General features: G+C 38.1%; 1 long non-coding RNA gene and 1 pseudogene across 1 annotated transcript; one reads left to right on the top strand and one right to left on the bottom strand.

The window, feature by feature from the left end:
- The first annotated feature begins 4,722 nt into the window (after nt 1-4,722).
- Nucleotides 4,723-23,052, top strand: LOC122222167. Its single transcript, XR_006203636.1, has 3 exons — nt 4,723-4,903; nt 6,400-6,480; nt 15,488-23,052. It is a non-coding gene; the product is annotated as an uncharacterized LOC122222167 (long non-coding RNA).
- A 1,817-nt stretch (nt 23,053-24,869) lies between these two features.
- On the bottom strand, nt 24,870-25,745 carry LOC122221208 (annotated as a pseudogene).

The raw sequence follows: 25,745 nt of genomic DNA, 5'->3' as shown, positions 1-25,745 counted from the left end.
CCTGGATGGGAGATTGGGGAGTGACAGCCAGGAGGTATGGAGTTTCTTTTTGGAGTAATGAAAATATTCTAAAATTGTGTTGATGAATGCACAATTTTGTGAGTATTCTAAAAGCCATTGTATTGTACTGTTCAAATGGGTGGATGGTATGGTATGTGAATTATAGCTCAATATAGCTGTTTAAAATAAAAGATTTAAAATAAAAGTATTGGATTTAAGGAAAATCTGTCATGCCATGCACTTTTCTATCATCCAATCCTTTTCAGCATCCAAGGACAAAGACATAGAAGTGTGATGTTTACTAATTTTTTTAAGTAACATAAAGCTGTAAAAATGGTTAATACAAGTCCCTCCATGGAAGAATAGAGACTAAATCATCTTAAGAGTTTGTGTTCAATCAATAGTGGCTAATATTTATGTGGCATTTACTATATGCAAGGTACTGTTCTGTATGTGTGACAGATGTTAACTCTAATCCCCACAGCAACCGTAGGAAGCAAGTTATCATTATTATCACCATTTTACAGGTAAAGGGATTAAGACACAGAGAAGCTAAATGGTTTTTTCCCAAGATCAAAGTCACACAGCTAGTTAGTGGTAGAGCGTGGATTCAAGCCTAGGAACTCTGATTGCAGAGTGGATACTCTTAATCATTTTACTCTCCAGCAATCTAGACTTTTTTTTTTAAGGTTTAATTTTTTAAGTAATCTCTACACCCGACATAGGGCTTGAACTCACAACCCCGAGACCAAGAGTCACATGCTCCTGACTGAGCCAGTCAGGCAACCCCAGCAATCTAGATTTTTAATAAGCATAAATATCAATTCCTATATTTAAGCCAAAAAGAGAGATGGCAAGAAAGAGAAACCTATGTATTAAGTTTTATTTATTTAATCACTACATCCCTTGTGGAGCTTAAACTCACGACCCAAGATCAAGAGTCATATGCTCTTCCAACTGAGCCAGCTAGGTGCCCCCAAGACCATCACCTTTTAAGGTCATTGACAAACTGATGTATTCCCAAGGAACAATGTGGCAAGGGGTTCAGGACAACTTACTGTCTTGGGCAATTGTAGGAACCGAGGCTTTAACGTAGAGAAAAGAAAATAAAGTAGCTATATCCAGGTAGTTAAGGATATATTCTTGAAAGGCTCTAATGTTATTTTTCTAGATGACAGAATTAGGTAGTCTAATGTATAATTTATTTTTTTTTTATTTTTTTAATATATGAAATTTACTGTCAAATTGGTTTCCATACAACACCCAGTGCTCATCCCAAATCTAATGTATAATTTAAGAGCATAGACTTAGGGGGGAAAAAGAGCATGGACTTTGGAAACTGATTAGGTGGGTTCAGATCCTGGTTCTGCCCCTTAATCAGGCACATGAACTTCAGCGATTCACATATCCTTTCTGTGTCCTTTTCCTCAACTGTTAAGATGATGATGATCACAGTATCAACTTCATAGTTGTTATGAAGATTAAATGAGTGCCTGACACATTAAGCATTATATATAAGATTTATTAACAGTGGATGGAAGTGGTAGGTTTATAGGTTCCAACTTGTTGTAAGGAAGAATTTCTTTTTTTTTAATGTTTATTTATTTATTTTTGAGAGAGAGGGGAGGGACAGAAAGAGAGGGAGACAGAGAATCCCAAGCAGGCTCCATGATGTCAGCACAGAACCCAACACAGGGCTCAAACTCATGAACTGTGAGATCATGACCTGAGCCAAAGTCAAGAATCAGACGCTTAACCAACTGAGCCACGCATGCAACCCTAGAATTTATTTTTTAAATTCAAATTTATTTTTTAAAGTAATCTCTACCCCCAACATGGGGCTCAAACTCACAACCCCAAGATCAAGAATCACATGCTCCACTGACTGAGCTAGCCCAGTGCCCCAAGGAAGAATTTCTTAATAATTATAATACTATTCAAATGAGGAACAGGATATTGCCAATACTAGTGCATTCCCTAGCCCTTAGTTGCTAGAATTGCTTAAGGAAAATCTTTAATGAACATTTTTGTCAGGAATCTTGCAGAATTACTAAATTACAACAGAGGTTTACCCAGATGATCTTGAATTCCTGCCTAATTGGTTCATAACATAATTACTACGTTCTCCATGTATATATAACAGTATCTTACAGAAGTAGTTTTTATTTTTATTTTTGTTTTTGGTGTGTGTGTGTGTGTGTGTGTGTGTGTATGTGTGTGTGTGTTTGTAGGAACACACATAGGTATATCTGCAGAATTTTTAAACATGAAGGACATGATTGTTAGGAAGAGGAAATAAATGAGAAACACTCTGTATAATACCTGTTGACACTATTTTATGGTTTTGTATTTGGTTCTTTTCTATTTGCCAGTGCCCTAGGAAGAAAACTATCTATATTGGGGAATGATTTTCAAAATATTTTTTAGCTAGTACTACACTGATCTATCAGAATGTACGGTTAAAGCTGAGTCCCAGAGATCCTCTGCTATGCTGGGCAGTAAACCCTTCGGTTGCTGATAGAAGGTATGTTCGGGAGAGTCCTGAGTGTAAGAGGAGGCAGGCAAGGAAAACTTGGGTTTGGGACAATGGTACTCTAGAGCAAGTGTGGAAGCATTTTAATATTTTAATAACTGAGCTAAATATCAATCGACCCTGCCAATATCCTGGATTGAAGAGACTATCCTAGGGGTACCTGGGTGGCTCAGTTGGTTAAGCATCCAACTTCGGCTCAGGTCATGATCTCACTGTCCATGAGTTTGAGCCCCACACTGGGCTCTGTGCTGACAGCTAAGAGTCTGGAACCTGCTTTGGATTGTGTCTCCCTCTTTCTCTGCCCTTCCCCTGCTCATGCTCTGTCTCTTTCTCTCTCAAAAATAAATAAACATAAAAAATAAACAAACAAATAAAGAGACTACTCTTTCCCCAATTACTTATCTTGACATCTTGGTCAAAAAGACTATGGGGTGCCTGGGTGGCTCAGTCAATTAAGCATCCAACTTCAGCTCAGGTCATGATCTCCCAGTTCGTGGGTTCTTGCCCCACATCAGGCTCTGCGCTGACGGTAAGGAGCCTGCTTGGGATTCTCTTTCCCTCTCTCTCTCTCCCCTCCCCCACTCACACTTTCTCTCTCAAAGAAAATAAACTTTAAAAATTTGACTATAAATCGAAGGGTTTGTTTCTGGATCCCCAAATCTATTCTATGGATTCTGTAGTCCTATCCTCATGAATATTACACTGTCTCAATAACTATAGCTTTGTAGTCAGTTTTGAATCTGGTAGTATAATTCTGACTTTTTTTTTTTTTTTCAAAATTGTCTTAGCTATTCTGGGACTTTTATATTTCATTATACATTTCATGATCAGCTTGTTAGTTTCTACAAAAAAAAGAGTGCTAGGATTTTGTCAGGTATTGCATTGAATCTAATCAAATTGAGAACTGTTATCTTAATATTGAATCTAACAATCCATGAACATGGAAAGTGTCTTTACTTTTTTAGATCTTAATTTCTCTCGGTGTGTTTTATATTTTTGGTGTATAAATCTTCAACATGTTATACTAAATTTTTTCCTAAGTATTTTATTCTTTTTGATGCTATTGTGAATGCGTTGTTAATTTCATTTTTTGTTATTAATGTAGAGAAATAACAGTTGATTTTTGTATACTGATCTTGTAGCCTGCAATCTTATTAAACATATAAGTTCCATTAGTCTTGTTTTTGTTTTTCCTCTGTGTGTGTACTCCTTATGATTTTCTACAGAGGATCACGTCACCTGCAAATAAAGATAGTTTTGTTTCTTCCAATCTGGATGCCTTTTGTTTGCTTGCCTTTTTGCACTGGCCACACACACCCCCCAGTACCGTGTTGAATAGAGGTGAAGGGAGCCTGTGTCCTCACTTGCCTTGTTTCTGATCTTAAAGGGGAAGTATGAAGTCTCACCATTAGGTATGATATTATTAACAGTAGGTTTTCCCGTAGTTGCCCTTTATAAGTTTCTGTAAAAATAGGACTCCTTGGCTCCATCCGAGGACTTTGGAAATTGTATCTCAGGGAGGTGCAGCCTTAGGAATCCATTCTTCTGGAAAGCAGCCCTTTTGACAGTCGTACTGGTGTTTGAGGACCTACACCTCCTACACGGGAGCCCTCTGCCGCACAGCCTAAGAGTAACTTCTAATTACCCTACCCGCCTCTCGGAACAATCCTTGAAGAAAATATCTGAAGAGCCCTACAGCTGAGTGTAGGAAGCAACAAAACTGTCAGTTATAACGTATGACATTCGGCAGAAGGACCCTAATCTGCTCTCGTGTACTGACCAGAGCTGTAAACAGGGGTCTGACGTTTGGACCCTTTAGGAGTAGAAACAGGTCAGACAGTCAGATAGAAACTGGAGCTATTAAATTGTCTGCCTAGGTGTGGTGTCATGCGCAGGATTAAAAGCTCCCGGCCCGAGAATGAAATTATTAGCAGTATAGTTGAACCTGACGGTGGCTTTAAAAAGTCATACGGCCTAACCAGACTACCCTTCCAAGAAGTGACACATCTTCTACGTGGAAATAATTTTACATTCCTAACAAGTGAATTACAACAACGTCTTTTCCTATTACCTCAACCCTGGGACCCAATCCGACAAAAGGATAGATGGAAAAGAGACGGGCCGGCGTTATTGATTGACGTACATTCCGTCCAACCTACAGGGGGAAAAGAGGGCGCTTGCGCAAGTCGTTATCCAGTGAGGACTCAACGGCAGAGACGGGGGCGGGGCTTGTGGAAGCAGCTGCCGCAGGGTTGGCGGATTTGGGAAGGAGTGAAGATGGCGGAGTGAGGCGCACCGCCGGGAGCCGGCCTTTGGGCCGGGGGCGGAGAGGCCCCCGGACGGTCGAGTGCTTCTGCTGACTGGTGCGAGGTAAGCCGAGAAAGCCGGCGATGAGGGAACTAGCAGGAGGTGGCGCGGTCCAGTCCGATAGGGGACGGGAGCGCGCAGAGCCTGCCTGCGGTTGGCGCGGGCCTCGGCCTGACACGGATTTCCTTCCGCGCTGTCTCAGGGCGGTGGTACTAGCCTTCCGGGGTGTGTCGCACCGACACTTCGACCCGCCGATGCCCTTCTCGGTTCTTTTTGGCTGCCTTTGTGTTTTCGGCTTATTCCCCGTTGACTGCACCCACGCGGGTGTATATCTACCAGCGTCTGCGTTGTCCAGAGCTTTATCTTTTAAAGAATATGTTTATTTTATTGATTTATCTATATTCCTCGCCTCACGGCTTCCTGCCCGCTGTTTTGCGTGAGTCTCCGACATCTATCGAGGCTTGTTGCAGCCTTGAATAATTAGTGTCCCTTCTCCGTTGACCTTGAGATTTGGTGTAACAAGCCCCCCCACCGCGGGATTTAATTTGTGTGTATCATTCACGTTCTCTTGTTACCTATCCATTCGTTCCCACTCCCATCTCTCAAACTTTAAGATGCGAGTAAGCACCTTTGTCCTTGCATGACCTGGTAGTGGCTTAATGGCGCATTAATCTCGGCTGTCTCAAGGTCTCGGTAGAATTCACCGTTGTTTGTTTCCAAGAGCTAAAAGTCGGTGTACAATTTTTATTTATTTATCTTTTATAGAGAGAATGAGAGTTTTGGAGATATTACTAGAACGCAATTTGTGTGATGTGGTGGGGTCGCGAAGTGTAATACTCTCAGTATTCGGTTCTTGTGTCTGGGGTCTCTTTGTAATTTGGGTTTTTATAACCTCTCATTCGGTCTTTCAGTTAAATTCTTCGAAAGTTACCGAACAGGTAGGTTTCGGAATTGGTGAAGCCTGTTTAAAATTGGCACGTTGGTTCGACTGACATGTCATAATACGATTGAGTGTTTCTGGTATGGTCTTTGCTGACTCTTGATTTAGCAAAGCTGGAAATGTCAGGTAAAGAAAGGGCTTCTAAATAAGACCTTTCTCTTGCTTTTCTCAGGAGTCTTTGTTTTTTTGTTTTTTGTTTGTTTGTTTTTCCCTTCGATTTCATGAAGAAGAAAGAAGATACATGGGGCAGAGGAAAGGAATAGAACATTATTCCTTCCTACCTTAAAACAGGGGTGTGGTCATCTATAGTAAAGCACAGGTCTTTTGTGAGAAGAGGGACCATAGCATCATCAGATTCTCAGTGGGAACTGTGTTCCTTGAAAACTTGAGAACCACTGATCCAAGAGTTTTGAAATTAGTTAAAATTATAAAATCTGTATAAAATGAGGGCCAGTGCAGATAGAGAGTAACTTCTTTCTATTCCTTTTGAGTAGTTTTTGATAGTGATGTTTTTTAAAATACCTTGGTTCATTGGAATAGTTTTGCCCCCAGAGGCATATAGCACAAGTGAGGGCTGTATCCTTTCTGTAATGCTCTTTTTTATTTTTCCTTATCACAGGAAGAACATTTTCTTTGGCTTCCAGGTGCTTTTATATTCCTCTCGAGAAGAAAATAAAATTCTGAACTCAGGATTTGGCAAGTGAGTAATAGTGGCTAATGCTTTCAGATACTGTTTAAGCGGCTCAAAACATAGCTTATAGAAGTGGAACAATAAGCTTCAACAGAAAATGAGCATCACAAGTGATTAGAAATTATATACATTTAAGTTAAATCTTATATTCTCAACAAAATCAGTGTATTAAGTATAAAAAAAGAAAAAAATGATCATTTGCCCAAACTAGTAATTTTTATTGGATAAAGGAAAAAAGGTACAGACTTAGATTGAAGATCAACTGATAAAATATAAATGTTATTAGGCAGATTTTCGAGTATATTATTTTTTTTTTTAAGTTTATTTATTTTGAGAGAGAGAGTGGGACAGGGGCAGAGAGAGGAAGAGAAGGAATCCCAAGCAGGTTCTGCACTGTCAGTGCACAGCCCAGTGAGGGGCTCCAACTCATGAACTGTAAGATCATGACCTGAGCCAAAGTTGGAGGCTTAACTGACTAAGCCACCCAGGTAGGTGTTCCTCGAATATATTTACTTAAATTTTAATTATAGATAAATATTGGTATTTTAATCTTTAATTTCTAAAGCTTTTCAGTACACCTTTATTTTTTATTTATTTTTCTTGTCTTTTTAATTTTTTTAAGTTTATTCATTTCAAGAGAGATGAGAGAGCAAGCGGGGGTATTGGGGTCAGGAAGAGAGGGAGGGAGAGAATCCCAAGTAGGCTCCTTGTTGTCAGCTCAGAGCCCTACATGGGGATTGATCCCAAGAACCATGAGCTCATGACTGAGCTGAAATCTAGAGTCAGACACTTAACCAACTGAGCTACCCAGGCACCCCAGGGTCATACTTCCTTTGAAGGTACTAGGGAAGGATGTGTTTCTTCTAATTTTTGGTGGTTCCTTGGCTCGTGGCAGCATAACTCCAGTCTTCACATGGCATTTTGCCTGTGAGTGTGTCTGTGTTCTAAGTTCTCTCTTTTATGAGGATACCAGTCATGTTAGATTAGGAGCCCACTCTGTTCCAGTATGACCTCATTTTATTTTATTTTTATTTTTTAAATGTTTATTTTTGAAAGAGAGAGAGACAGAGTGTGAGTGGGGGAGGGCCAGAGAGAGAGGGAGACACAGAATCTGAAGCAGGCTCTAGCCTCTGAGCTGTCAGCACATATCTGAACACAGGTCTCGAACTCTGGAACTGCGAGATCATGACCTGTGCCAAACTCAGACACTTAACTGACTGAGCCACTAGGGTGCCCCAGTATGACTTCATTTTAATGTTTGTTTATTTTTTGAGAGAGAGAGAGTGCATGTGCATGTGGAGCAAGGAGAGACAGAGAGAGAGAATCCCAAGCAGACTCTGCACTAACAGCACAGCCCACCATGGGACTTGAACCCACTAGTTGTGAGATCACAACCTGAGCTGAAATCGACTCTGTCACTTAACTAACTGAGCCATCCAGGTACCCCTAAAGGAATTTGTTTATAAGACACTCTATATAGGTTCCCTATTAAGAAAAGGTGTGCTTTTTTTTTCTTTTTTTCTTTCTATAATTTATTTTATAATTTACATCCAAGTTAGTTAGCACATGGTGCAACAATGATTTCAGGAGTAGATTCCTTAATGCCCCTTACCCATTTAGCCCATCTCCCCTCCCACAACCTCTCCAGTGACCCTCTGTTTGTTGTCTATATTTGAGTCTCTTATGTTTTGTTCCCCACCCTGTTGTTATATTATTTTTGCTTCCCTTCCCTTATGTTTATCTGTTTTGTATTTTAAAGTCCTCATAAGAGTGAAGTCATATGATGTTTGTCTTTCTCTGACTAATTTCACTTAGCATAATACCCTCTAGTTCCATCCACATAGTTGCAAATGGCAAGATTTCATTCTTTTTGTTTGCCGAATAATACTTCATTGTATATATATATATCGCATCTCCTTTATCCATTCATCCATCAATGGACATTTGGGGTCTTTTCATACTTTGGCTATTGTTGATAGTGCTGCTATAAACATTGGGGTGCGTGTGTCCCTTTGAAACAGCATACCTGTATCCCTTGGATAAATACCTAGTAGTGCAGTTGCTGGTTCGTAGGGCAGTTCTGTTTTTAATTTTTTAGGAACTTCTATACTGTTTTCCAGAGTGGCCGCACCAGTTTGCATTCCCAGAAAAGGTGCTCTTTTTAAAGGCTTCTTTGGTGTTTGGTTTGCGTAGAATTCTTTTAGCATATTTACTCCTGGAAAGAACTAGCTTGTATCTTCTTTCCTTGTCAACATTACTACCAGTTATCTTGTCATTATAATTGAACTACAGAACAGTCTAATGACTGATGCAAGCTTTGAATTAGCCTGAGTAAGCTTATATAATGAAACAGCTCTGTTGCCTGTGGTGTTCTAAAGGCCCTTTGTGGTTCTTCTGTATTTTTTACTCTTACTTCTACTTTTGCATCAATGCAAATTCTGTAATTCTCTTTCTCCTGATTTGATTCTGAATTAATTTGTTTGCCTTTATTTTAATTCCAGTATAATTAATATCCAGTGTTATATTGGATGTACAATATAATAATTGGATCAGATGTACAATATAGTGACTCAGCAATTTCTTGCATCATCCAGTGATCATCATGGCATGTGCACTTCTTAATCCCCATCACCTATTTCACCCATCCCACTACCCATCTCCCTTCTGGTAACCATCAGTTTGTTCTTTATAGTTAAGAGTCTTTGTTGGTTTGTCTCTTTTTTTCCTTTGCTAATTCTTTTTGTTTCTTAAATTCCACATAGGAATAAAATCACAAGGTATTTGTCTTGCTTTGATTTATTTTGCTTAGCATTATATTCTCTAGCTCCATCCATGTTGTTGCTAATGGCAAGATTTCATTCTTTTTGGCTAATTCAGCTTTTTGGCTTTCATTAAGCTTATAGCTGAGTAATATTCCATTGTATATATACACTATATCTTCTTTATCCATTCATCTATTGATGGACACTTCGGCTGCTTCCATAATTTGGCTATTGTAAATAATGCTGCTATAAACATAGCAGTGCCTGTATCCCTTTGAATTAGTGTGTTTGTACTTTTTGAGTGGATACTGAGTAGTGCATTTACTGGATCATAGGTAGTTCCATTTGTAACTTTTTGAGGAACTTCCATACTGTTTTCCACATCGGCTGCACCAGTTTGCATTCCCACCAGCAGTGCAAGAGGATTCCTTTTTCTCCACATCCTCGCCAACACTTGTTGTTTCTTGTGTTTTTGATTTTAGCCATTTTGACAGCTGTGAGGTGATACCTCATTGTAGATTTTTTTTTAATGTAGGCTCCATGCCTAATGTGGGGCTTGAACTCATGATCCTGAGATCAAGAGTTGGATGTTCTACTGACTGAGCCACACACAGGTGCCCCACATTGTAGTTAGATTTGCATTTCCCTGATGATGACTTATTTCTTTTGCTCTGCAGAAGCTTTTAATTTGGGTATAGTCCCAGTAGTTTATTTTTGCTTTTATTTCCCTTGCTGTAGGAGACATATGTAGGAAAATGTTGCTGTGGTTGATGTCAGTGAAATTATTAACCTCTTCAAGGATTTTTATGGTTTCAAGTCTCACATGTAGGTCTTCAATCCATTTTGAGTTTATTTTTATGTATGGTGTAATAAAGTGGTCCAGGGCCATGTGGGTGGCTTAGACGGTTAAGTGTCTGACTTTGGCCCAGGCCATGATTTCATGGTTCATGAGTTCGAGCCATACATCAGCCTCTGCCCAGGATTCATTCTCATTCTCTCTCACCCTCTCTCCCTTTCCCTCTCCCTCTCCCTCTCCCTCTCTCCCTGTTTCTCTGCCCCTCCCCAACTTGTGCATGTTCGTGCTCCTGTGTGTGTGTGTACATGTATATATATATAAGAGAAAGGGGTCCAGTTTCATTCTTTTGTATGTAGCTGTCTAGTTTTCCCAACATTATTTATTGAAGAGACTTTTTTCCATTGGATATTCTTTGTTGAAGACTAGTTGACCATATCATTGTGGGTTTATTTCTGAGGTTTCTTTTCCATTGATCTATTTGTCTGTTTTTGTGCCAGTACCATGCCGTTTTGATTACTACAGCTTTGTAATAAAACTTGAAGTCTAGAATTGTGATGCCTCGAACTTTGCTTTTATTTTCTTCTTCTTCCCTTCCTCCTCCTCCTCCTCCTCCTCCTCCTCCTCCTCCTCCTCCTCCTCCTCCTCCTCTTCTTCTTCTTCTTCTTCTTCTTCTTCTTCTTCTTCTTCAAGTTTATTTATTTATTTTGAGAGAGAAACAGATCACAAGCAGGGGAGGGACAGAGAGAAAGGGACAGAGAATCCCAAGTAGGCTGCGCTGTCAGCATAGAAGCTAACACGGGGCTCGATCTCATGAACCGTGAAATCAAGAGTCAGACACTCAACCGACTGGGCCACCCAGGCGCCCCTGCTTTTCTTTTTCAAGATTGATTTGGCTATTCAGGGTTCTTTATGGTTCTGTATATATTTTAAGATTGTTGTAGTTCTGTGAAAAATGCTGTCGGTATTTTGATAGGGATTGCATTAAATCTGTAGATTGCTTTGGGTAGAATAGACATTGTCACGATATTTGTTTTTCCAGGGGTGCCTGGGTGGTTCGTCTGACTTCGGCTCATGTCACCTCATGTCACGATCTCACAGGTTTGTGGGTTTGGGCCCTGCATTGGGCTCTGTGCTGACAGCTCAGAGCTTGGAGCCTGCTTCACATTCTGTGTCTCCCTCTTTCTCTGCCCCACCCCCACTGGAGCTCTGTCTCTCTCTCAAAAATAAAAGCATTAAAAAAAAATTTTTTTTTTAAACTATTTGTTCTTCCAGTCCATGAGCATGGGATGTCTTTTCATTTCTTTGTGTCTTCTTCAGTTTCTTTCATCACTGTTCTGTGGTTTTCAGAGTATAGGTCTTTTACCTCTTTGGTTAAGTTTATTCCTAGGTACTTGATTATTTTTGATGCAATTGTGAATGGGATTGTTTTCTTAATTACTCTTTCTGCTGCTTCATTATTACTAAATATTATATATATTATTATTACTATATATTATTAGTATATAGAAAGGCAACAGATTTTGTATTCTTAGATTTTGTATCTTGAGACTTTACTGAATTCATACATCATAACGTTCTAGTAATTTTTTGTTGGAGTCTTTAGGGTTCCCCCCCCCCCCAGAAAAGTAGTTTTGTGTTTATTATTATTTTTTTAATGTTTATTTTAGTTTTGAGAGAATAAGCAGGGGGAGGGGGAGGGGTGGGAGACAGAAGATCTGAAGTGGGCACCGCGCCCACAGCAGAGAGCCTGATGTGGGTCTCGAACTCAGGAACCTTGAGATCATGACCTGAGCTGAAGTCTGCTCAACCAACTGAGCCAGCCTGGTGCTCACTATTTGGTTCATCTACAAATAGTGAAAATTAGTTAATTTATTTTAGAGAATTTTTTTTTAATGTTTATGTACTTTTGAGAGAGCGAGAGAGCATGTGTATATGAGCAGGGGGACAGGCAGAGAACAAGGGAGACAGAGGATTCCAAGTGGGCTCTGAGCTGACAGCAGAGAGCCTGATGCAGGGCTCGAACTCAAGAACCATGAGATCATGACCTGAGTCAAAGTCTAACACTTAACCGACTCAGCCACCCAGGAACCCCATGTTAAAGTTAGTTTAAATTTTCCTTTTGTGATTTTTGATTTAAGACTTTGTCTTGTCTTCAACCTGGGTTACTCAAATTCAGTTTAGAGTTGAGGTATTTTTTTATGTGACATAGTAAAAATGGAGGCCCAGGAAGACGAGTTAGCCAGTTGCTTATTGGCCATTTTTGTAAGCTAATTTATTTCAGCTTTTCATAAGCATTTGTTACATGTTTTTTATTGTAAAATAATACATAAGATATATCATTGTAACCACTTTTAAATGTAGAATTGTGTGGCATTAAGTGTATTTATAATAAGTAAACATTTTTTAAAAAATGTATATTTGTGTAACCACTACCACTGTTTCCAGAATTTATTAATCATCCCAAGCAGAAATTAATTAACTCCCTTCCCCACTACCCCCAGTCCCTAGTTACCTCTTCTACTTTGTTTTAGGTACCTCATGTACATGGAATTACATTAATATTGTCCTTGTTTGTTTGATTTACTTTTGCACATATTTGCAGTTTAAAAAGTGTTATATTTAGCAATGAACTGGTGATAATTTTACATACTTCTATTTGGTGACCATGGTATAGTACACATTGTTTTACTTGTGGTTATATTTTACAAAAACATTTTTTAAGTGTTATTATTATTATTGTTATTAATTTTTTTTGGTTCAGTTTCTGCAGCTGCTACTACTAAATAAAAAACCATTTTTATTAATTTCTTATGTACCTTTCCAGAGTTTCTTTCCACATATAAAATCAAATACAAAAAAAAATAATAATAAAATAAAATACAAAGACATTTCCCACTTCTTGCCTTTTATCCAAAAAGGAGAATATGACAAACTTTGATCCATATTTTTCTTTTTGCTTCTCTTACCAAATTTTCATAGTACTACACAGAGAACTTTTTTTATTCTTTTTGACTGCTGTATAGTATCCAGCTGCTTACAAGTACCATAATTAATGTAGCCAGTTCTGACTAGAAGGTCATCTGGGATGTTACTGTTATTTATAATTACAAACAGTGCAATTCTGATCTACCTTATGCATGTTTTTCTACACATTACAGAAAATGTTTTTAATAGGTTGTCCCAGCCTAAGATAGTTCTTGTTTCATCGCATTCTTGGCAACACTGTGTATTAAGTAATTTTTCTTTTTTTTTATCACAAAACCTCATTTATTACAGTGTTAGTTTTGTTGCTCTCTAGTAACAGTACCATGAAAGTATTATCAAACTTGATACAAGTTGATTTTATCTAATAAGTTGCATTTCTTTTTTCTCTCTTTTTTTTTTTTTAATGTTTATTTATTTTTGAGAGAGAGAGTAAGACAAAGCATGAGCTGGGGAGGGCCAGAGAGAGGGAGACACAGAATCGGAAGCAGGTTTCCAGGCTCTGAGCTGTCAGCACAGAGCCCAATGCGGGGCCCGAACTCACGAACCGTGAGATCATGACCTGAGCCGAAGTCGGACGCTCAACTGAATGAGCCACCCAGGCACCCCGAAAAAAAAATTTTTTTTTTAATGTTTATTTATTTTTGAAAGAGAGAGTGAGACAAAGCGTGAGCTGGGGAGAGCCAGAGAGAGGGAGACACAGAATCGGAAGCAGGTTTCCAGTCTCTGAGCTGTCAGCACAGAGCCCAGTGCGGGGCCCGAACTCACGAACCGTGAGATCATGACCTGAGCCGAAGTCGGACGCTCAACTGAATGAGCCACCCAGGCGCCCCTAAAAAAAAAAATTTTTTTTTTAATATTTATTTATTTTTGAAAGAGAGAGTGAGACACAGCGTGAGCTGGGGAGGGCCAGAGAGAGGGAGACACAGAATCCAAAGCAGGATCCAGGCTCTGAGATGTCAGCACAGAGCCCGACGCGGGGCCTGAGCCACGAACCATGAGAACATGACCTGAGCCGAAGTCAGACGCCTAACCAACTGAGCCACCCAGGCGCCCTGTCTTTTTTCTTTTTTTTTTTTAATTTAATTTATTGTCAAATTGGCTAACATATAAAGTATGTAAAGTATGCTCTTGGTTTTTGGGGTAGATTCCTGTGATTCATTGCTTACATACAAAACCCAGTGCTCATCCCAAACAGTGCCCTCTTCAATGCCCATTACCCATTTCCCCCTCAGTTTCTTCTCTGTACTTTTTCTAAAAATTTTTTTTTTTTACATTTGTTTATTTTTGATAGAGACAGAGTACAAGTGGGGGAGGGGCAGAGAGAGAAGGAGACACAGAATCCAAAGCAGGCTCCAAGCTGTCAGCACAGAGTCTGACGCAGGGCTCAAACTCACAGGTGCCCCTCTTCTTTGTATTTAAGAGTTTAAGTTTGGGGTGTCTGGGTGGCTCAGTCCGTTGAGCGACCGACTTCGGCTCAGGTCATGATCTCACCATCTGTGAGTTCGAGCCCCGCTTCGGGCTCTGTGCTGACAGCTCAGAGCCTGGAGCCTGCTTTGGATTCTGTCTCCCTCTCTATCTGTCCCTCTACCACTCATGCTCTGTATCAAATAAATAAACATTAAAAAAATTTTTTTTTAAAAAAGAGTTTACGTTTTATTTACTTAAGTAATCTCTACAGGCAACGTGGTGCTAGAACTCACAACTCTGAGATCAAGAGTCACATGCTCCACAGACTGAGCCATCCAGGCGCCTCTATTTTACAAAATTTTTATTGTTCACTGTTAGTCTTAAGTTGTTGAAGATAATTCAAAGTAAAGATTATACAGGGGTGCCTGGGTGGCTCAGTCAGTTAAGCGTCCGATTTTGGCTCAGCTCATGATCTAGCGGTTCATAGGTTCATACCATGTCGGGCTCTGTGCTGACAGCTCAGAGCCTGGAGCCTGCTTTGGATTCTGTGTCTCCCTTTCTCTCTGCCCCTCCCTCACTTGTACTCTGTCTCTCAAAAATAAATAAACATTAAAAAAATTTTTCTTTCAAAGTAAGATGATACATACAGCTTTGAGTACAAGTAGTTCTATCAAATTGGGAGTACAGCTGCTTTTATTACTTTATTATTTTTTTAAGGTTTATTTGCTTTTAAACATACATGTTCTGTGTAGAATCAGGGCTATAAAAACTTGAGGCACCTTACTCCATTTGCATAATATGAAATGGATATGTGTGTGTCTTGTTTTATAATACAAGTTTTTATATAAATGTAATTTTTTTCTGTTGTGCTTATATATTTTTTCTGACTAATGCTTCTGCTTTTCTGATGACAGTACTGAATTCGATGTTATGGTTGGACGTTTTCTTTTAGACAGTGTGTAATCTAAAGTATATTTTCTTTGTGTTTTTAAATATTTTTAAAAGTATGCTCATGCAGAAGTACCTGTCTTAACCTCCCTGTTTTTAATTTATTTTGTATTTCCAGGTATTCTGTGTTTCTCCTGGAGTAGGTAGTCCTTCTTCTTTTACCCAGCCACTTTCCCTATTCTTGAAATGTGGATATCTCTTCTCTACATGTTTTACCTCCATGATTTGGATTGGAAAAAGCTGCTTTTCTTTTGGTTCCACTTCTCAGATTCAACATAGAGAAGCTCCTAGGATGCAGTCGTCTTGCTGAGCGCTCCAGGAAGAAAGAAGCAACTGACATGCATGTTCTGCTTTTGCTTAATTATAAAGAAATTATTTTGGAAGCTGGGGCTGATGTTTAATTTCAAACAGGTGCTTAGATGTTGGCATTTTTTAAATTCTTTACCTTTTGTTCCAAACAAGAAGACTAAATAAATAGCAAGTATGGATGACATAAGGTTTTTTTTTTTTAATGTCTTCCAGTTTCAGCCACTGTCATAAGCACAGTTGAATCTGCAAGAGTAAATTCCAAATATGTGTTCTAATATGAAATGAAAGAGATGCTTAAAAATTAACATATTAAATATCTAAATTCATCCTGTGAAGTACATTTGCTGGAAAAGAACAAAGGTCTAATTTTGCAGTAAAACCTTTGATGTAATAAAGAAGCATAAAGACAAGATAATGCAAGGTTAACAGAGTCTCTGTAAACTACACATTTTCACATGTGTAAATCTACATTTTGATGAGAAGAGGGATTTTTCTCTTAGAGAAGGAAGCTGTTGTTGGCTTCTGTGTCAGAAGTCTTTGGACCACATTGTGCATTTGTTAACCCTGTGAATCCATGCTTGGGTTTACTGAAAGGTTGGAAAAGGAAACAAAACAACTTCAAGTCCAGTGATGGAACCCTGTTCATCTAGCTCAGATGAGAGGCTGTTATATTTCAAATTACTTCATTCTTTTTTGTGCAGTCTTACATAACACTTGAGACTTGGTTTTCCATACTGCTAAGGCAGGAAGAAGAGTGGCTTAAGTGGTTTTTCTGTTCAGAAAATATGGTGGATCATACATTATGACCTGCCTTCAATTTTGGACATGGAGGAATGGAGGGCAGGGGAATGAGAAGAGTCTCCATAAGATTCCTTTCTCCTGAGAAAAAGAAGCAAAAATGCCTTATGCAGCTCCATCTGACTTCATGGCATTTTACATTCTGTAGCTTGATTTTTCTAAAAATTTAAATAGCCTTTTTCCTTTGATCCAAGGTGGGTACTCAAGTGTTTAGTTTGTTTTTCTAGGTGAGGCTGTCAGGTCTGGGACTCAGGTAACTTTACGCAGTTGGAACTGAACTTTCTCATCAGAGAATGGACCTCAAAAGCAATGTTCCCAAACTTGTTGTTGATGTAGAAGAAGTTCAGGGTCTGGAAAAAAACCTCAAACAAGAAAAATAGTTCAATAAGAAATACGGATCTTCCTTCTTTCTCTTAAAACCTACACCATATGATGAACAGACTATTGTGTAAAGAAAGCTGTTCTTGCTTCCAGATCAACAGAGGACCAGTGTCTGAATTGTCAGGTCTTTACATAAAAAGAATAAAACCGTATGGGTCTTTGTGAGAAAGAACTTAAAACTTCTTAGATGCAATTAAGAACACATTTTCTTAGAGCCTATCTGTGACTTAGGGAATTTGCCTAGGGCCATACATGCTGTGATGCTGAAAACTTAGAGCAGATTTACCAAAATTTACCAGTGATAGAAATGACCAAAAATGGGAAACGTTGAGAACCCTTAATGATTAGCTAACTTGGTCAAACTATTTGAATTGTCATAAGAAAGCTTTTTAGTAAAATACTCACGTAATATAGATAAGGTATAATTTCCTTTGAAGATAAATACTGAGTGGTAAAGCATAGAAGTAACTTCGGATAAAGGTAACTTAAATTTTTCTCTGACTTCTTAGCCAACTTATATTTTCCTTTAGTATTTTGGAATTGTTAAAGACAGAATGGAACCTACATACATGAATCTCACTGGTATGTTGAGAATTTATATCTTCTGTTGTCTGTTATCCATCTGCCCTGTGTCCTTTTTGCAGTGTTTTGGGTAGGGTCATTTGGCCCAGGGGATAGGGACTCTGTACGGTCAGCACCAGTGAAACCATCTCTGGCCCACTTGTTGAATATGTATCAGACTCATCTTCTCCATTTGCTTTGTATTTTTTATTTCATACCTAAAAGAACCACTGCTGAATGATCTCGTTCAAGTTGTTCTTGCATCTTTAATTGTTGTCACCAGATGGCATCTACCAAAATGGTACATGCCAATTGTACTAGCCCAGGGTTTACTAAATACACCTACGTTTCTCCCCCTCCCCTGGTCTATTTTGTCCCCTTCTTGATGGCAAAGGCTGTAATTTTAGGCGAGAATATGCCTACTTCGTTCCCTTTGTTCATCCATGTCACCTGGCCGTTTTTCTTTTTAAAAAGTTCAACAAAAACGGGATATGTGCAATAGAAATATATATATATGTATATTTTAATACTTGTGGACAAATGTTACAAGTTGTTTAAGAACAACAAAATCACCAATGTCTTCCATTTTGAGATGTGTATAGTTTTGTAAGCATTAGTGCTTGGTAGCATATTGTAGTGCCATGTTAGGGGTTAGTGCATGAGCCTAGTAATAATTTAAACTTCAGGATGAATTATTGATAATAACCAATAGTGTAAAATGAGTGGAAAATTGAGACCTTTTCTTTTTTCATAAATATCTCAATCGTGATCTTCTCTCTGGGGAAAGACGATTAAGGCCAAAAAGACTCATTTATGAATAGAAATGTGGGATCACAATGTGAAATACTATGTTTGAGGTTATTTAAGCTTTCTCTGAGGTAGCTGGAAACCAGCTGCCCTTGTGTCTTAAGAAGCCTCAAATCAAAATGAGTCCCCATTTCATGATTCTGCTTTTTTGCTCTGTTTGAGATGAAACTGTTCTTAGGTTGTTTTCACACTGTATGTCTCGTAGGTTTATTATTTAATCCACTCCTTTTGCATCAAGAAATTCTTTTATATTTTGCATGTCTTACTCAGATGCTATGTTAAGCAAGTGCTTTTCTAATCTGCAGACAATTTACATTTCCTGTCTGCAGCATGCTACTTGTTACCGAAGAACACTGGTCAGTAGTTCAGTGTCCTTCATTAATTTGTCACGGGCTTTTCCTGTTTCAGAATCTGAATTGTGTGTTGATGGGATTCCAGACCTTTTTATGAGAATTGGAATGTAGCTAGATAGAGCTTACCCAGGTTGCCCTGTAATAACTATCTATTTTGCTTGGTTAGATAGAGTAAGCCACCTCAGACAGCTTTCACTTTTTTCTACTTTCCTTGTGGAAATAAAAGTTTTGTTCTGAAAGCCTAAGATAGCTTTCTGTGGAAGAGAAATTCCTACCTCTAAAAGCTGCCTTGAGAACTTGGAAAGGGCAGTTTTCTGAGGTGATTTTTAAAACTCAGTATTCTGAGAGTTCAGGATTTATTGACACAGGTTCTACAGTTACCATGATGTGAAATGCAAAACTAATGAGGTATGTCTCCTGTACAGAAGCAAGCTTAAACAAATAGACTTTGCAGCAGCAGATATCCAGGGACCCAGGTTTAGATTCTCATAGTGTATTTAAAGTAGTTGTACTCTTGGCTCAAGAAGTTTATTACCTGGGAGAATCCATTTCTGAAAAGCATTTAAACATTTTTAAAAATACCTCTGAAAAGGTAATGAATGCAAAATATCAAAATAGCACAGTATATAGGAAAGGATACTTCCTATTGCAAAAAATAAAAAATAAAAGCCATAAAATGAATAATTTTCAAGAGGTAGAATTTTAGTAGCAATAACAGTTTTGCATGTATAGTAAATTGTATTAGCAAAGTTGTACAGTTGAATAAATATTATTACTTGAGGTTGTGAAGCTCTGCGATCAACAGAGTTGCACAAAAGGAAAAAGATGTTTTAGACAAAGAACATATAAAAGGTACTTATAAAACTGAATGTATATGAATATATCATTGTGTGAGAATTAGCAACTTTTGTGTAAGTTTAAAGGTTAGAGACCCTATTTGTTTCCTAAAGCAGAGGGTTAGAGCCATTGAATGAAATTTTTCTAGTGGTTAACCTGGAAACAAATGTATTACTGATGTAGCTCCACTGAAGCCATCATGTGGGGACTTTGCTTGATGTTCTTGTCAGCAACAGGCATCTACAGAATAGCATACTTTGTTGTTTGTCACCTCTTCTTTTCTCCATTAGTTTTCCGGGTGCATTTTAAAAAATGAAAAGTTTGTTGTGTGTGTATGTTTGGGTTAAAAACAAGCCAAGAACTTGGATAGCTGGGTTTTCCTTATGACTGTGGTAAGGGAGTGGTAGGGGAGTTAGAATTTAAAGGTGTAAAGCAAAGGATTGAAGGGAATAGCCAAACACAGTATGTTGGTTTTTTAAACCTTGTCTCATGTAGCTGTGCTGAGGACTTCGGCCTGTGACTGTTTATTTTAATTTAATAAAGAGCCCAGCAAACTAGTTTCTTGATCTGGGGAATCACACACCTCACATCGGGCTATAATAGTGGAATAGTTCATTTTGGCCATTAGCACCTTGAAGTTCCTTGAAAAGATTGGGTCTATGTTCCCTTGTTTTCCCAGGGAAAAAACTAAAAGTGGAGTGGATTTAAGAAAATAGTGCCTCTTGAATATTTAATTCTTATATGGCAACTCCAAAGGATGGGGAGAAGGCTATATTAAATTGATTATAGCTCCTCTTTTAATGTCTTACGCCAGCAGTTGGTGTTAGAGACATTGGAATAACCAAGCAATATTCACTCATCTGCACGATCATGAGGACACCGCTGTGTATTATAGTGATGTCAACTTACTTAGAACAATTAAAGACTACTCTTAACAGCCACGTTATAGTTGTAAATGCTAAAATGTGTTACAAGTTTTTGTAGTCTCTGAGTATGCAGTTATTTTTAATGTTGTGGTATCATGTTTACTCTTTGTGTACCTGTGATATGCAAAATATGAAGAGACCCTTGGCCTCCAGGAGTTTACATTCTCATGGTGCTGCTGTTGCAAGCAAATCGCTTCTAGTTTATTCAGAACATTGCTTGGCTATTAACCATACCCTATTTGGAAGGATCCCTTGGTCAACAGTTTTCAAAAGCAGAAGTCTATGCTAAATTTCAGGGCATTGATTTTGAGTTTACATTTTATTAGCTCTGCTGTTCATAAACTCTCTTTCCCCAGGGGGCTGTGCAGATAAAGCTCATTAATGTGAATCAGAAACCATTCTGCCTAAAAACATCTTCATCACTACACCACCTATGCTCTTCTATGCTATAGGTGTCAATAAATGGCCAAGAAAACTTAACTGCTCAATTCTCTTTCTTTTCCCAGAGTTTTTACATCATTCTTTACCCAAAAGGGCCAGGATTTGCAATTAAGCCTTTTATAATTGAGTAGTGGTCCTGATTTTAACCTCTTTGTGTGTGACTTTTGTACCTCTATTGAGATAGCATTGTGATGTGGAGCACCTGCCCTGCCTGCATTTCTAAGCAATCACTTTATTAACCCACATTTTCAGTTGAAATTTGGCATGCATGCTTGTTATTTTTCCTAATTCCTCTGAATCAAGGGGTCTTTTCTGCATGTTTATTAAAACTGGGTCTGAATGAAAGTGGAAGCAATCAATAGTGGCAGGCCCGTAACTCTGATTTTAGAGTACTAATATTTTAATGCATGATTGAAAATGTCCAGTGTTATATGGTGACTAGTAGATACATATATATATGCATTTGTTAATGAAGCAATAGAGACTTAAACCAATAGCCTGAATTTACTGTTTGGATTATTCGTTTTCATTTTCTAATTAAAGATTATCATAACTTCCATTGAAAATGGGAGCTAGAAGATAAACAGGGGCGACCACAAGACATTCAAACTGTCAGGAATAGAGAGCATGACAGTGCTCACCCTCTCACCTCTTGCCTGCTTCCCTTAGTCCCCAAGCATGTTTAAAAACAAAACTAAGGCACAAACTAAGCATGTGGAATAAATAAGTAAGCTGCTATGGCTCTAGTAATCAGAAAGGTGCAGAGTTTCAGAAAGCGTAGGAAAGTAGGGAATACCAGTGTAGATTATAGAAAGTAATGTTAAGTATGGGGATTTGTCTGATAAAATTTATGTGGCTTAAGTTTGGATCTCTTAAAACTAGTATCTTGGAATTCAGTATCCTATTTCAGATATTCCAGCATTTTCAGGTAACCAGCCAACTCTTCTGAATGGTACTGGTACTGACCAGTCCTAAAGGTTCCCGCAAAGGAGACTGTTCGATTTTGTAGAAACAGTGCTAAAAATGTTGACAAATCTGTGACTTGGGTTCTCTTTTGTTACTATATTATATAAATGTATTGTGTTTTTAAAATTTATAGCCAGGGCTTTATCCATGATCTTTTGCTTAGACTGCATAATTTGTTGCCTAAAGCTTTTGATCCCAGGTGAACAGGAACAGGTTTTCTCATAAAAACAACAACAAAAATCCTTGCCATTCATTTTCTTACTTGATGTGGAAAATAGATCAGTTTATTGTGATAGCTTAAAACTTTTGAGAATATTCCTTAGAAATAGCCATTATAAGTGCAAATGATCATGAAAAATAATGTACAAATGGAATTCATATCTGAGTGGCCTAAACAGAAGAGAATTCAGAATTAGAATAGATGATTCTCCCTAGGCCTCTCCCAAGTTTCATGTTTGATTGAAAAATAATTTTTCTAAAGTCATTTTAACCTGTTTGCTGTGGGGTTTTGGTCTAAATACCTTTAGGAATGCTTAAGTGGAAATTGTGACTTTCTAGTAGTTCAGAACTGAATTATACTTATAGTCATTGCAGTGTTTAGTCTCCACTTAAGTACAGGAAGTGAGATGTCATATCCCATATATAAATTTTCTCTTTGCCACTTACTGATAATGCTGCCAACCAATGAAACCAGTAAAGATACAAAGAAAGTTTCTCTTTGTTCCCATTATTCCACAAAAGCATATTAAAATAGTTGGAAAACCAAGCATCACAGATTTCTCTAGGAACTCTTAACTCCTAAACCTCCTTTAAAATCAAAGTAGATCTCTTAAGGTTGCAATTTTCAAAAGGTTTTTTCTCCTTTGGTGATAGTATGCCATGCCATCAGTTTTTCTCCCAGGTATAAGAACAGTATTGTGGCAATACATTATCGTCAGCCATTCAACAACAGTAATAGTCTTGGCACTTACCTTAAAACCACCCATCCTTTACAGTCATATTAGGGTATCATTCACATATTTTTATTTACTGTCCTACAAGTACAGTTGTTTTTACTTGCTGTTCTGCATTTTCTTCACTTGCACCATTGGTAAAATGTTAAAAGGATTTCATTGAATGTTGAAAGTATTACAAAAGGCAGCTTGCTTTGTTTAATCTATGCATCCTTGGGATTTCAGAAGAAATGTTATTCTTTGATGTAAAAGGGAACTGCTATACGAGTTGGAAACTCTGTACCTGTGTGTGTGTATATATATATTTTTTGGCAATAAAGCAGCATGGGCTGAGAATGCACTGAAACTTCACTGTGTGTCACTCATTACTTGGAAGAGGTAATTTCTAATAATGCAGATTACTAAAATGGGAGGAGCCAAACCAGAGACGTAGGCTGAGGTAGGCTCCAGATGTCAGAAAAGACAAAAGACCTGGGTGTCAATAACCTATTGTAGCAGTTTCTGCTGTAGACCAAGAGGACTGGCAGCCATTTGAACAAAGAGGCATCCCATTTAAACTCTTGTCATTCCCACCTTTAGGGCTAGGTATGAACAAATGTTTAGTTTCTGGTAAGGAATTACTGAGCTAAGTACAATAATGATAAAACTATTGCAGAGAAAAAAAAAAAAAAAACTATTGCAGAGAATCCTTCCTATCTGAAATATATAACACATTTAAAATGCTTTTACATTTGAGTATTTAAACATTAGCTACCTTAACTAAAGAGGCTTAACACTGTAAGAAGAGATGCTTCTTAATTTAGGGGAAAGTGTTTTCAAGTTTAAAGAAAGTAGGGGTTCCTGGATGGCTAGGTTGGTTAAGATTCAGACTTTCGCTCAGGTCATGATCTCACAGTTTGTGAGTTCAAGCACCATGTCAGGCTCTGTGCTGACAGCTCAGAGCCTGGAGCCTGCTTTGGATTCTGTGTCTCCCTCTCTCTCTGCCCCTCCCCTACTCACATTCTGTCTCTCTCAAAAATTAATTAAAAAAACATTAAAAAATTTAAAAAGTAGATGTTACAAACTTCCTTGGGATTGGCTCTTGTCAAATGGAGAGGAACAAAAGCTATGTGGTTTTTGAGGTACGATTACTTAATGTAATCATTCTTTTGATTTTTGACTAACACACACTGATATATACTGATATACTCCATTCCCAGGTACTGTACTAGATGTTGGGATTACAAAAATGGAAATAGTTTCTGTTAACTCAGGAGCTTAAATGCTTACAACTCAGGAGGAACTTTAGTATGTAGTTTTATTCTCATGACTATATGGAATTCTGAAAAGACTTTTTCAATATATATACAATGCTCAGTAACAAATTGTAGCAAAGTAGCCTTAGAATCTGTTAATATCAGTCATTGATGTTTGTTAGACTTTCATAGGGACTCATACCACCTAAAAGTATCATTTAAAAGGGTTTAAAAATTCAGCCATTTGTGAGTATCAACTAGTGTATGGAAGGCATAATATCAAAATTATAAATGCATATGCCCTTTGGCCCATTTTAGTAATCACTCCTACAGAAATACCAGTACAACTATGCAAAGATATATACAAGGATCCAATATAAGAAATGGTTAAATTCTGATATATTCATATCATTGAATCATGCAGATATTAAATAATTTGCATATGGGCTGGTATGGAAAGTTGAGAAAAGCAGATGGTAGAATAATGTGAAAGATATAACTGCCTTTATGTCTATATATGTATATCCACATGCATAAAGATTATTGAACACTTAGTATGTGCTAAGCACTGCTGTAATTACATTAGATGTATTCATTAATTAATTTACTCTTCACTACATAGTTTTTTGTTTTTTTTAATTTATTTTGAGAGAGAGAGAGCACAAGGGAGGGGCAGAGAAAGAGAATCCCAAGCAGGCTCCGCATGGTCAGTGCAGAGCCTCACGCAGAGCTTGAACTCACAAACCGAGATCATGACCTGAGCCGAAATAAAGAGTAGGATGCTTAAGCAACTGAGCCACCCAGGCGCCCCCAGCCCTAGTTTTTGTTTGTTTTTTTTAACAGAACAAGCCTTTTGATTTAAACAATTTTTTTCAAGTTTATATTGAAAGACAAAGCAAGAGGAGGAAGCAGGAGAGAGAGAATCCCAAGCAGGCTGCATGCTGCCAGCACAGAGCCCAATGTGGGGCCTGAGCCCACAAACCATGAGATCATGACCTTGAGAGCCAGATGCCCCAGACCAAAAAGCTTCATTTTTTCATTTAGCTTTCTGACTCTGTGCTTGTGCCTTCAACACTTTTACAATGATTTTCTGCTCTTTAATAAGGAAAGCATGCTTGATCCTATCACAAACACACTTAGCACATGTGGAACCACCCTAGACCCTGCTTGCTGTTTTCTCCTTGTAGACAACCTCATAAGAACTGTAGGTCTCACAGCATGAACTCCTTGAAGCCAGCCTGAGCACATACCACACGCTGATTCTGATGCTTTCCCAGTCTTTTTGGTGTAACAGTAAATTATTCTATTCCAGGGATTTGGGACACCTTAAGTTTTGTTAGAGGCTGTATTGTAGGACAGCATAAGATGGGATGTCAAATGCTGGACCATTGTGAATGCCTATGATGCCATCTCCAGAAGAGGGAAAAACCAGCCCTAGTTTTTAATCCCTATTTTATAAGAGCTTATGTAAATTCTTTACATTTATGGCTAGAAGTATCCAAAGTATCACTAGAAGTATCACTATCCTATTGTGATAGGAATCCAAATAGTTTGGTTCCAGAGCATGCTCACTTTCTAGCTTGCTATCCCATGCTTTTCAAAGGTGGAAAGGAAGTGTAGTTTTCACTCGTCATACATCTATGTCTGAACTTTTTTCTAGAATAAGCACATAATTTGTATTTGGGGAAAAAAAACCTATTTAAAACCAGCCAGCTTAATTTGACGTAAAGTTCGAGCATTTAAATTTCTATTTGTCTGCCAAATCAGCAAATCCAGAGGTTATGGAAAATAGCTACATAAGAACATACC

Source organism: Panthera leo, chromosome B3, assembly GCF_018350215.1.
Source record: "Panthera leo isolate Ple1 chromosome B3, P.leo_Ple1_pat1.1, whole genome shotgun sequence".
NCBI lineage: Eukaryota > Metazoa > Chordata > Mammalia > Carnivora > Felidae > Panthera > Panthera leo.
The sequence above is the reverse complement of the archived record's forward strand: the minus strand, read 5'-3'. Positions and strand labels throughout refer to the sequence as shown.